Source organism: Gnatocerus cornutus, chromosome 6 (genome assembly GCF_029298725.1).
Source record: "Gnatocerus cornutus isolate USDA-ARS CGAHR chromosome 6, icGnaCorn1.1, whole genome shotgun sequence".
In the NCBI taxonomy this organism is placed as follows: Eukaryota; Metazoa; Arthropoda; class Insecta; order Coleoptera; family Tenebrionidae; genus Gnatocerus; species Gnatocerus cornutus.
The window spans coordinates 13,864,112-13,876,902 of NC_142238.1; positions in this window are offsets into that span (position 1 = coordinate 13,864,112).

The window sequence follows — 12,791 nt, forward strand, 5'->3', positions numbered from 1 at the left end:
AGCCGGACGAACGAAAACGATTTTCAAAAGTCTCTCACGCGAAAAGCAAAAATCGGAAAAGGACCAAACCACAACCACCGGAATCTCGGGAAAGTGTACGTTTGGGAAAGCTCGGCGAAAGTGTCGAGAAAAAATCGGTGAAAGAAGGTACTCGCGCAAAACTACGTAACTCGTTCCGTTTTATTAGAGGCGTTCCGCCTGTACACGTTTTATATATATAGTAATTTTAGGACCCGCCCCCCAAAATGAATTATTTTTCTTAGTTTTAATTTATGAAAATGAAATTTAGTGAGGTTACAATTTCTAAAGCGCTTATTAACTTTACCAAAATGCAAAATTTTAGAGTAAAAAATACAGATTTTAGAAAATTTGATTTCTGGACGAACTAAATATTTTCAATGTTTTTCTATTAAAATTAGAATTTTTGTTAAGTTTTAAGCTAGGTTAATAAAATTTAGTGAAGTTATTATTTCTAAAATGTTTATTAACTGTGCCAAAGTACAAAATTTTAAAACAGAAATCACAGAGTTTAGGAAATTTCATTTTTGAACAAAACAAATATTTTCAAGGTTTTTCTATTAAAATTTGTATTTTTGTTTGATTTAGGGTGTGATCATGAAATTTGGTGAGGCTACTACTTATAAAGTGTTTATTAACTATGCCAAAATTCAAAACTTTAAAGCAAAAAATACAAATTTTAAAAAATTTTATTTTTGGCCGCTCTAAATATTTTCAACGTTTTTTCTATTAAAATTTGTATTTCTGTTAGTTTTAAAGGTATGGCAATAAAATTTGGCAAGGCTACTACTTATAAAGTGTTTAGAACTGTGCCAAAATACAAAATTTTAGAAGAAAAAATAGAGATTTTAGAAAATTTCATTATTATTGATCCGCACTCAATCATGGAGAATAAAAAATTACATACAAAAAGCATTTTTTTTATTGAATAGGTCGTTTCTAGAGAAATGAAAAAATTGGAAAGAATTTATTAAATTTAATTGAATTTTTAACTGTTTGAGTAATGAGAAACCACTTAAGTTTTCAAATTATTTTTTTGATTTTTCAAGACTTCTCGAAATAGTCTAGATTTTTTTAAACTTTCCGCTACTGTTCAAAAGTCTCAAGTAATGTTTAGGATTCTTTGTTCTTTAGAGTTTTTTAGAATTTTGTAAGATATACGACATATGTAAGATATATGACTCAAAATTCACAAGGGTCATAATTTTTTCGATTCTCTGGAGTTTTATATGATTTTTCTAGGACTTTGGACTTAATGTATTGCATTTTTTTGTTTTTTTTTTTAATTTTTGGGAAATCCTTAAAAAACTACAGAATTCTTTTCAATTTTTCAAAATTTTTTTAGTGATAAAATTTCCACTTTAAGAGATTTGCTCAAATATTCACGATTTTTAAAGATTATTGAAATTTTCTGTGGATTTCAGAATTTTTTTTTAAATTTCAGACAACTCCCTAGAATTCTTCTTCTCTTTTTTCTTACAATTTTTAGGTTAATTGGATTTTTAAAATTGTTGATTTTTTATTTTCCGAGATCCTTAAAAACTCTAAAAACCTCTTTCAAGGTTTTTAAGCGTTTCTCAGAATGCTTTAGGGTTTGCGCGCGATTTTCTTCAGATTGATCAAATTTTTGTACGTTTCATTATTTTTTTTTAATTTTTGGGACGACGAAAAACGGTTCAAAATTATTAAAGGTTTAAAATTCTCTGGAGTATTAATGAGATTTTCGCAAATTTAATGGATTTTTCTGGATAACTAGCTGATCCACAACGATTTTCTTAAAAACCACAGTTGACCAAAATTAGAAATTTTGGAGATTAAAATAAATAGATATCTAATTTAATTTAATTAAATATTTAGAAGAACAAGACTTGGTATAATTATTTTTAAGAATGTAAGAAAATAAAATTGGCGCATCCACCATTTCGAACATTCGACGTAAAACTGTCGATTTTATCAACCTTGCATTATGATTAAACCGGATATTACAAGTTTATGTCTGTCATAATTGGAAGCACTGCAAACAAATTGATTTTTCATCTCGCCGAGAAAATTTCCGCCCATTGCGTAAGGTAACAAGCTACTTTACGATGCATTCCGGCTCTCCCACTTGTGACACCTTGTCTGCCAAAGGCAAACGAATATTTGCGCCTCTTATTTGGTTGATGGTGTGATTAGAGTAAGGAAACAGGATGTACAAAGCCGGCATCTCCGCATGTGTCAAAGTAAAAAAAATCCATCTTGATTACATTTTAATTAAAGAGTGAAACAGTAAAGTCTAGAAATGGCTTCTGTTATCGCGACTAAGCCATTGTTAGAACATAATACGGAATAATTCAGCAATCTCCGTCACGAGTAAGAAATTCCCCTTGTAGGGAACCACTCGGAGTAACACGAGGTAATTAGGCGTAACGCGATTCTAGTGAAAGGGGTCCTGTGTGTCTGCCACTATACAGCCGAGCCTCATTAATTTTAAAGTGTCATATTAAATTTCTGTATAGTTGCAGCATTCGATAGGTTTTAACTCTTTCAATAAATTGCGACGTTTTATAAATTAATGAGAAAAAAGACGGAAAAATGTTAACCACGCCAAGTTCTTAATCACATTCCTCGGGGATCTATTTCAAAGTGACATACAAGCTGGTGCTTGTTTCGCAAACTTTTGCTATAAATATTGCAGTACTAAACTCGACACTAGCTTTAATTACCGAGAAATAGAGAGAAAAACTTCTACACTTTCAACAGGTCTGGAATTATTAATGTTGCAATTCGGAATCGATTACAGAACTTGATTTAAACTCCGATTCCCTGAGTTGTCAACCTTTGTCAAAGATGAGCTCGGGGAACGCAAAAACACACTTGGTTACTCCACTTAATTGACAAATGTTTTGTTTAGTTTAGTTATTGTGGAATTTCCGGGTTTTGCCACCGGTGAAGCGTCAAATACTGGCTACTTAGAGTGAATTTAATTTTTTTACCAGCAACCAAATGTCACACTATCCCGGCGCATCCACCAAAACAACAAGGGTTGGTCAGTTATTGGTTCAGCAAGTTTATATAAAATATTCTGTCTGATCCGCCAACAGCACTGTTCCGTTTTTATGAAACCAGTAAACACTCTCAATTATCTCATCTCCTCTTGGGTTTTCTCATTTATATTTCAGACCAAGTGAGACGTTTATTTCGAGAACTGGCAGAATTGCGTTTACACAACTTTAACGTTATGTTTACTTATACTTGGATCTTGTTTGTAGTTTAGTGACAAAATAAATAAAGAAGAAGTGTGTATAACCGAAACACGTAAAGCAAATCTCGCGAGACCTCGCCTAACGTTCTTCTAATAACAAATGCACACAAACCTCCTTACAAGAGAACTTGCTTGGAATAATATTCTTTGTGAAGGCAAGCACTCACCTGAAAATTCTTGTAATTTATAAGTGAATTTAACTATTTACCGTCTTCTGACGACGCTCTGTTTACACACCGCTAACTGCTCTGCTAGAGAATAAAATAAATTTACAAAGAAGGCACTCGCTTTGTACATTTTTTTCTTCTACAAAAAGTGCAACCCGATACGGGCATTTTTCCGTCAAATAAGAAAATTAAAATTTTGGTGGATGCGCTGGGTGAAAAACAAGTGCAGACGCAGCACTAACCCCCTAATAAAATTTTTATACATTTCCCTAGCACGCACTTATTTCCGCTCGTAAATTTCCCAAAAAGTAGCGTAAAAACGTCTGGAATTCGGGTATTTTTTAATTGTGCGTACCGACCGAAGTAATATTTTATTATTTGCTGAGTCGCCAACCCTTTTCACTAGACTCTGGCTTATATCTTTTCCATTAGGGATTTGTTCGGAAACCGAGCTAGGGGTGGTTCATTACGGAGGTCTCTATGCAGTCGTCATTAATTTGGGGGAAGGTAAGCTTTGAGATCCGTGTCACCGCATTCAACGCCGCATCTTTGTCCTGGCTTAACCGACCAAAAGATATATCGTCACGATTTATAACCACTGAATTAAAAGCTCCATTCATGGTATGTACTTCTTCGTAAACCGATACAAAAGAGCGTGTGAATTGTAAATAAATCCGGCGTATATTTGTGCACTTGTAAGCGCGTGTTTCAATGTAATTTCCCGCTATGAAAGTGGGATGAACGTGATCGGCTCTGTGTGTTTCGGATAAGCGGTATCAATACAGGTTCAATTATAGCTGGTCGTGGCCCTTTCTGTGCCGACTCCAACCCTTTATAATCTTTACAATCTTGAGCGTATAGATTCTAGGTCGCTCTCCTGAGCCTATTTTCAATGGAACCAGAATCCACGTTTTGATTCTGAACGGTTTTAAAGCGTTTGTTGACTGAATTAATCTCCCCAAGTGCACTCCAGCGATTCATCGTTTGTGTCGATTTATTTTTATACGCTTTTTCTAGTCTGCAGCCTTGGGGTAATTTATCAAAATAAATAATGGAACCGAAATCAATCAGCTAATATATAATGGAAATAAACTTAGAGACATGCAACACTGCTGAGTTTTTTTAATCGATAATGTAATTAATTCGTACAGGGATAAAATAGTCATAACGACCGGAACGAAGTGAAACAATTTTGAGCTTTTGTTTCATGCTGCGCCATTATTTATTTCCATCCTTTTTTTTATAGTTTACAACACGTTTTCCTCTTTACGATATAAAATGGAAAAAATAAAATTCACCGGAATTGTGCATATTTAACGAATCTTCTATGCGAATAGCAGCAGGCATATCCATTTTAAATGCAAATTGAACGAGTGACCTTAACTACTTTCTAGCTACTTCCACCGGTAATGCAAAGTGCAATGAGTAAATCTTGCATTTGTGAAAATTTTAAAAATTATGAATTTCTAGAAGCAAAATCTAATGCGAGTGAAAGGCACATATGCAATATACAGCAGCATGCGGTGTTATTAAATTTCCTAAATATTCATAAAAAACGAGTTTCCAACACCATTCATAACAATCACCCTTTTAGTACGATATTTTTACATCTTCGCCGTCCCTGTGTAAATAAATTAAAAATATCTGAGATGTCTCAAGTCTCTCAGCTGCGGATTTATTTAAGATGGGATTCGTTTTACTGTTGAAACACAAAAGCCGATGGAATTCCCTAGGTTGAGATAGGTTAGTGGTGTTTGGCATCATGGAGACGAGTTGGTTTTATCGCAACGCTCTATCAGCATAATTTCCCAAGGCGTGATGACGGCGAGCCCATGAGGCTGTATGTATTTATTACGATAGTCCTGGAGGATCTGGCCTCCGGACTCCCGGATTACGCACTTGAAGGGGATTATGAACGAGACTGATATATTTTAAACGGAAGCGTACTTATAGCAAGGAAAGGGAAACGGGTGAAACGGCGCCAGCAGTTCTAAAAGCTGATATTAAATATTTTATTTGTGCATCGATCGATAATTAACTGCGAAAAATATTAACTCGTGATGGTTCATAACTGTTTCGAAGAACTGCCAAGGATAACAGAGTGAAAATGCGGCTAGTCGAAAACCTCTCTAACCTTTGTCTAATTAAATTTGCTTAGAGCAAATAATAATATTAACGTCTTGGAAGCTTAATATTTGTTTATTTTTACTACTAGCTTCCAAACTGTGAAATTAAATTTCTCTTCTACAAGTAGATACAATAAAACGTCTTGTGGGTTGCCTATAATTGTGTTTTTTCTCTCTTGGTGTTGTTTATATTTTTTGTATTTAATTCATTCAAAAGTGAGTGACTAAACGACCACAAAAATAAAACGTGGAAACCCTTTGTAACCAGTGTTACCTCGCCACAAAACGAAAACCCCACACTGCAACATTTCCCGCTTATAACTTATGCAACAGATTTATGCAGCTAAAATACAGTTAAAGTGTAACCGGACGAGTTCCATCATCTATTCAAACATACTTTGCTGTGAGTTTAGGTGCATATATCAAATAACATCAAAGCCCAAACGTTGCACCTCTGAGCACGATAACAGACTGCGCTACTCTTGACGTTTGAATGTGTTTGATAAAGATATATAAATATAAATACAATTTGGTGTTAAAAGAAAAATAAATTGAACTCGTTTAATCAAGAGATTTAATCGCATTGAGTAACCCTCACAAAAGACATCTGTTTTCGGTTTAATTGCTCGCTAGCTGGTAAATAAGTTTTTGTGATATTTTTCCTCAGTTTCGCAACAAAATTTGGTCACAATTTATTGAGCAACGTGCTTGAACTAGTTGGCTCGTACGAACGATTTCCGCTCTCGTATAAAATTATTCTCTTTTGTTGTATTGCATGAAGTTAGTGTTACATGCAATGTAGATATATTAAAATATTAGAGAAATGTGGGGCATATAAATACGGTTTCTAACTCAATTTACGCTAGTTTTTAATTTTTGTGGAAACGAGATGATTCTGTAGTATTTAAAATTGAAGTTTTCGTACCGTTAATAAATTGTAGGTTTCAGCTATTTCTGGCGTGGGTGTTTTACCACGGCATTAGGACTCTGCCATGCGAGTGTCCAAATGGCTTTGAAATTGAAGAATTTAATGACCAAACAGTATGCAGGGGCAAATTAACGCGACTATTCATCGATTGCAATTTACCAGTAAAACCAGAATGTGCATGTTCTGAAAATTACACGTCTGTTGTTGAAGACGAATCTGGCGTTTGGTGTAGTTTGTTTGAAAATGGAACGGTGGTTAACGCACCTTGCAAAAACATAGATGAATGGGAAGAGTTTTACAGAAATTATAACGTATCACTATTTGATGAAAATTAATGTCGTGCCAAGTGGGAATAAAAGTATGTACTCATTTTAATGGTTTCTCCGGAAATGTTGCTCTTAGTAGAGTTAGGTTTCGCCCTAAAATTAAACCATTTGAACCCTTTAGTCTCGTGACTGATTCTCTTTAAGATAAGTGTGGAGTTTATCACTGTAGTTTTTGTGTGGTGACTTAACAAGTGCTTCGTCTAAATAAATTCATTGATAAGCATGTAAATTGTTGTTGATAAGGTGTTAATGTTGTGATATTACCCGGTGCACGCTAAAAATGTCAGCGTTTTAAGTTGACGTTGAATCCTATATCTAAAAGCGTCCATTAATGTCAGCGAAGTAATTTTTCACATTTGATTTATGAAGCTGCCTCTTATTTATCACATTTTTTATATACGCGAATTTTGTTTTACTTGTGTAGCCATTACTAAAACGTTTCCTTTGTACTTGTTTTTGATGCGCGCCAAAGAAAAGAAAACAAAACTCGAAAAACACACATGAATAACAAAGTAAAAAGATTCGCTACTCTGTCATTTATTAGATAAACACGCCATTATGACAGCACCGAGCCTTGTAGCAAGAAGCATCCACCATTCATTCTTTAACGAATGAAAATGAGGTTTTCAATGAAAATCGCTCTCGTGACGCGTCAGAGATAATACAAATTAGATCATGTAGTACAAATTGCGTCAGTTTCCTGAGATCATATCGGCTGCATTCCTAAATCAGGTTCAGGAGCTTTCCCTCTAAAGTCATAAATTTCAGGGATGAGGAAATTCACGCATACATTTCTGTGACTTGTCAACGGAACGTGCGAGAAAATAAACCGATTCAATTCACTTACAATTTGCGATGAAAAGCTTACAAATGTGGAAACACGAATAACTCTTAATATTCTTAATTCGACTAATTAAGCAACGAATTTAAATAAATACCGGAATTTCCTAATTACTTATTTAGGGAAAATGTATCTCGATTCAATGCAGTAGCGAAATTATGTTAATGGACAATCTAAACTTCTCTTAATAAACCATTCAATTTGCGGGAATAATCAACATAAATTTGGAAGGTGTTGTTTTACATCAAGGGAACCCTTCATCTTTTCATCCGACCAATTTGGATTACATCAGGATAACTTTAAATATTAAATTGGCACACTCGCTCTAATGTACACGATTATTTAATTGCGAATTAATGAATAAGCAATATAAGCTTCAAATTTCTTATTTGCCCTAGTTATTTATGTTCTTTGAAATCTCAAAATTTTTACTCTCAAATTTTTAATGTTTGTTGAAATTCTGTTGAAATTGAAAATAAGGTTCTAACTAACATTTGCTTAAATTGATCAGTGTTCACGTTATGAGTGATATCTCTTTAATTTATTAAGTATTTATTTAAAAAAATGACGGAATCTATTAATATCATTTTAGCTTGTTAAAGTTATAACAATAATAACTTACTTCTTTTTTATACTTGATCGAAAATGTTTAAAAAAATCGCAAAACCAACAGTTTAAATTCTCATAAAAAATCACTTAGAACCTTATAATTCTCACGTCGCGAAATATCTCATATATTTTCTAAATTTTTGCTTAGATTAACCAAATCTTAGCTTTTTAAAATAAATTGGAACCTCTAATATTTTTTTTAATTCTTTACATTATTTAATATGTTTTAGCCCTTTCATTTTTTTTGAATTAATCTAGAGCAACTTGAAACTTGAGCTTGAATGTTATTTTGAAACACTTGGGAAAATCGACACGTAAGAACCTGCTGCTGTATAACTTCAGAATTGCAATTTGAAACGTCTAACAATATTGAAATGCTCTCCGAAACAGCCCGACTTCTGATGTAATACTTGCTAATTTTACCTTTGAGAATGTGAATTCTGAACAATTAAAATTTTGAAAAACGAATGAGAACTAACCTAATTACACATTTTTTTTAACAAAAACAAAATTTGATAAATGTGTGAAAATGGTGGATGCACCGGGATATTTTTACTTCGTTAAACTGCGATCATAGCTAAACTTAAAATTTAATGTAGATAAAGCAACCCATTGAAATTCTTCGAAAATATCTGTTTCTGCTTTAATTAAAAATGTTCCGCTGCAAGTCAAGTCACTAAGTACAAAACAAACTCAATTAAGTACACTCTAAAAAAGCGACTTTAAATTCAACAGCACGGTAATTTAATGAGCGCATCTGAAAGCTTTAAACTAAATTTAAAGACGAAAAAAAAATGAGTAATATCGGTGGAGGCACTTCAAATTTCTAATTGATTTTGTGCTATATTCCCGACATTGTTTCATCAACCATTGTAATCGCTTTTCACGGGTGTATTTTAATTAATTTAAATGATACATTTACAATTTGTAAAGTGTGTGCGGGTTCATACATATTCTGCTTTGTTTGTACAAATTGCGATCATGGAATTGCTTTGTAAATAAACGCAAACGAGAAATTGTAAGGATGTTGTCAGCACACACTTACGAGCTAGCGCATGCAGTGATTAAAAATTAATCAGTTTCATGTACTAACACGGATCAGGAGGTAATTTTTACAAAGATAACAGCTCTGCGTTTACTTTTCAATGACGCGGTTTGTTGTAAATATGGAAACTGAAATTGTACTCCGAGATGAAACGTTCTGAAAACATAAGCACTTTCATTTTCCTTATCTCAATATTAATTTAGTTTGTCTGACTCGGCTCCACTTTGCCACTGTTCGGAAAATTGCGCTTTGAAACTTGGAACGTCGCCTAACATTTCGATACAATTGTTCCTCGACGGGTAGTCGAAAAAAAAGGATTGTAAATAGAACGCCCGGACCCCCAAAAAGAGGATTTGAATAGCTTTCATTAATGAGATCATGATCGAGAAAGTTTTATGTATGGGGGCATCGAACAAAACATTTGCAATTGGATGACAGAACGAGACACATCTACTTGGTTGAACATGTAGTAAACAATATTCTAAAAGTTGGAAGTTGTCCCAGAGGAGTCACTGTTCGAATTGCTTTTGACTACCTTTTCAACTTTAGATGAAAAAATATAACTTATGTTATACTTTTGCTCTCCTGGAGAAATATGTTTATATTTGTCACGTGAAACTGTTCAAAGTTTTGATTAACAAGCTGCGGCTAAAATGGATTTTAGTCCGTTTAAATAGTTTTAATTTTAAATTCAGCCAACCGTTTCGACTAATTATTGGCAATAATTGAGCTCGCGAGACACCTCAGAAATTATCTTTTCCACTAAAATATAACCCGTGCGAAAGCTCAGATTTCATAGAAGACAGCTCATAAAATCCCGTAATCACATTTCGTACAACCTGAACGACTCGATCAATTTAACACAAGCGCAACACGACTGCTGTGGATCTCGGTAGAAGTGCATGTTGAATCTAAATGCATAGAAGAACAAAGCATTTACTAAATCATCCTTGTATTACCCGGAAGGAGAAAATAATTCTGATCTGTAATATTCATTATCGTCGGGACGTCAAAAATGAAAGGTAAATAGAACGATTTGCATCTAACTGGCAATAAATTCAAGATAATTGCCACTAACAAGCATCGTAAAGAAACGAATTTCCCGATTTTTAGTTTGTTTTTTCTGTCAGAGGAAAATCGCTCTAATTAATTTTCTTAACAAAACTTTTACTATAGTCGTCTGATCGATATTTAATAAATTATTCTTGGAAGAAAAGTGCGCCGCTTCAGATCTCCTTCTTGTCACACTTTTTCGCTGTATTCACAAACCTCATTTCCGCTGTTTTGTAAAGCGGACACACGAAGTAGGTTACAAACTAATCCAAAGTTATTTAATTTTCCAGTTGACATGAGAAGTCAGTCAAGTTCTTTTCTAATAAAAGATTTGCATGGAAATTCTTGGGGCGGTGGTTTATGTGGTTAGTTGCCGAGTTATCTTTCTTTAGACAATAGTTCGTACTAAAGCGGCTGAATTGATAAAACGGACACGCTTCAAAGACTCGACAAGCAGTTTCACAGTGACAGTTCCCGAAGGAACTCATAGTTGCGCCAAGTTTGGGAATTTGAAGAGTGATAAGAATTGTTCACCTTGTGGTTTAGCGAAATAAACAAATTATATTAAAATCGAAGTCAGTTTCATTAAAAAATTGAAAACCGCGTCTCGAACTTTGGCATAAACCACGTTTATTAATTGCTTCCTGCAGAGTAATCCTGCAAGAATAATTAAACTGGCGTCTCCTTAGAGATCCCTAATTAATGTATTCCGAAATATATGACAATGAATCGGAGGTATTTTATTAATTGCAGTATTCCTCCGGGATCCTCTGGAATGTTTCCATGCAGAATAGAGGGTTCGTAGTTATTCGTAAGATAATTATAGCAGCGCAAATGTGTACAAGTTTCGCGTACTCCGTTATGAAATTTTGCTCGGTTTTATTCGAATTATTACCTTTTTTTCTACAGCACTGACAAGCAATTTGGGTTTTTCACGAGTCGATTGAAAATTCAGAGCTTAAAAGCAAGAACGTGACTAAACTAAACTTCTTGAAAACAAAGTAATACATTTCAATTCAATATGTGAACCGCAACACAGGAAATTCGAAAAATGCAGAATTTAGGGTACAGTCGTGCCGATTCGAATATTAATTTTGCTCTGGTTTATGGTATTCCTATTTATAACAACACACAAGTTTCATTTTCTGATTATATGCAACAGTGCTTTATGCACACGAAAGTGTTGGCCCCAATAAAATTATGTGGGTGTCAAAAGCGATTAAGAGTAATAAATTATACAGTTGTATATTCGGCATTTGAATGCTACATTAATTTAACCAATCGGTCTAATAATTACTACAGACATGCATGCATTTAGGAAAGCTGTTCATGAATTAATTGATGTAATCAGGGGACGCCGATCAGTTATTTATTATTGAGGAGAAATCACTTTAAATACTTTCAAGCTCTTTTTTTCATAAGCTATTCCCAACCGATTATTTTCAATTTTGTAAAATAATATATGTAGTATCAGGATTATTACAACAGAAATAAATATGAAATTTTGCAAATTCGCTAAACAAACCCAACAATAAACTCGATTAAATTGTATTAATTCTAACTATATTATTAGTTGTATACACTAAATTACGGTCATTGGCTTGTCAAATCTGTCAGATTTGTTTAAATAATCCTATTAATTTTGAATTTTTCGGCTTTGTGAGACAAGCATTGTTTAAAATAATTCAGTCGTTTGGACGCAAACTGCAAAATTAGAACAATCTGCAATTAAATTGAATTATTTTTAAATTGAGATTTAGAAGAAGAATTTATGAAAAGATTGTAAAATTTCTAGGTGCTATTCTTTGTATAGTTTATGATAAAACCCAAATGTCTGAATTTAATAAATGAACTCTTGTTACTCATTTTTTTTTTCAAAAAAAAACTGCCAATAGAATACTACTTGACTTGTCTTTAACTAGTCAGATCCGAGTTTAGCTTAACTTGAAAGTTAAGAAAGTCTTATCGGCCTTAAATAATTATAATAAAATAACTTACCGGGGCAGTTCCATCTTCTTGTCCCATCGCTGGACTACTAGTAATTGACTTCTTTTCTTGTAACTTTTTGGCCTGTTCTTTTTTTTCCAAGTATTTTTACAAGCAAACTGAAAATTAGCTTATTCGGTACACATCTTGGAAGTTTTGCTCATCCAAGCATACACTGCGCACTACAGTTATTTGGCACCTTCACTTTTGAAGGCGAATTTCGTAGAAAGTTAAATCACACATTTTCGTCTCCGTTGTTGTAGTTTACCCAATGAGAATTGGCTGTTGAATTCTCTTTTTTATGTCCTATTTTAAATGAATAACTACTGATGCAGTTTTAGTATATTATTTAACAAACATGTTATGAAGCTATTATTGTACACAGCTTATAATATACAGGGTCCGGCAACACTTGTGTCCACCCCCAAAATAGTCTTTAATTTTAAAG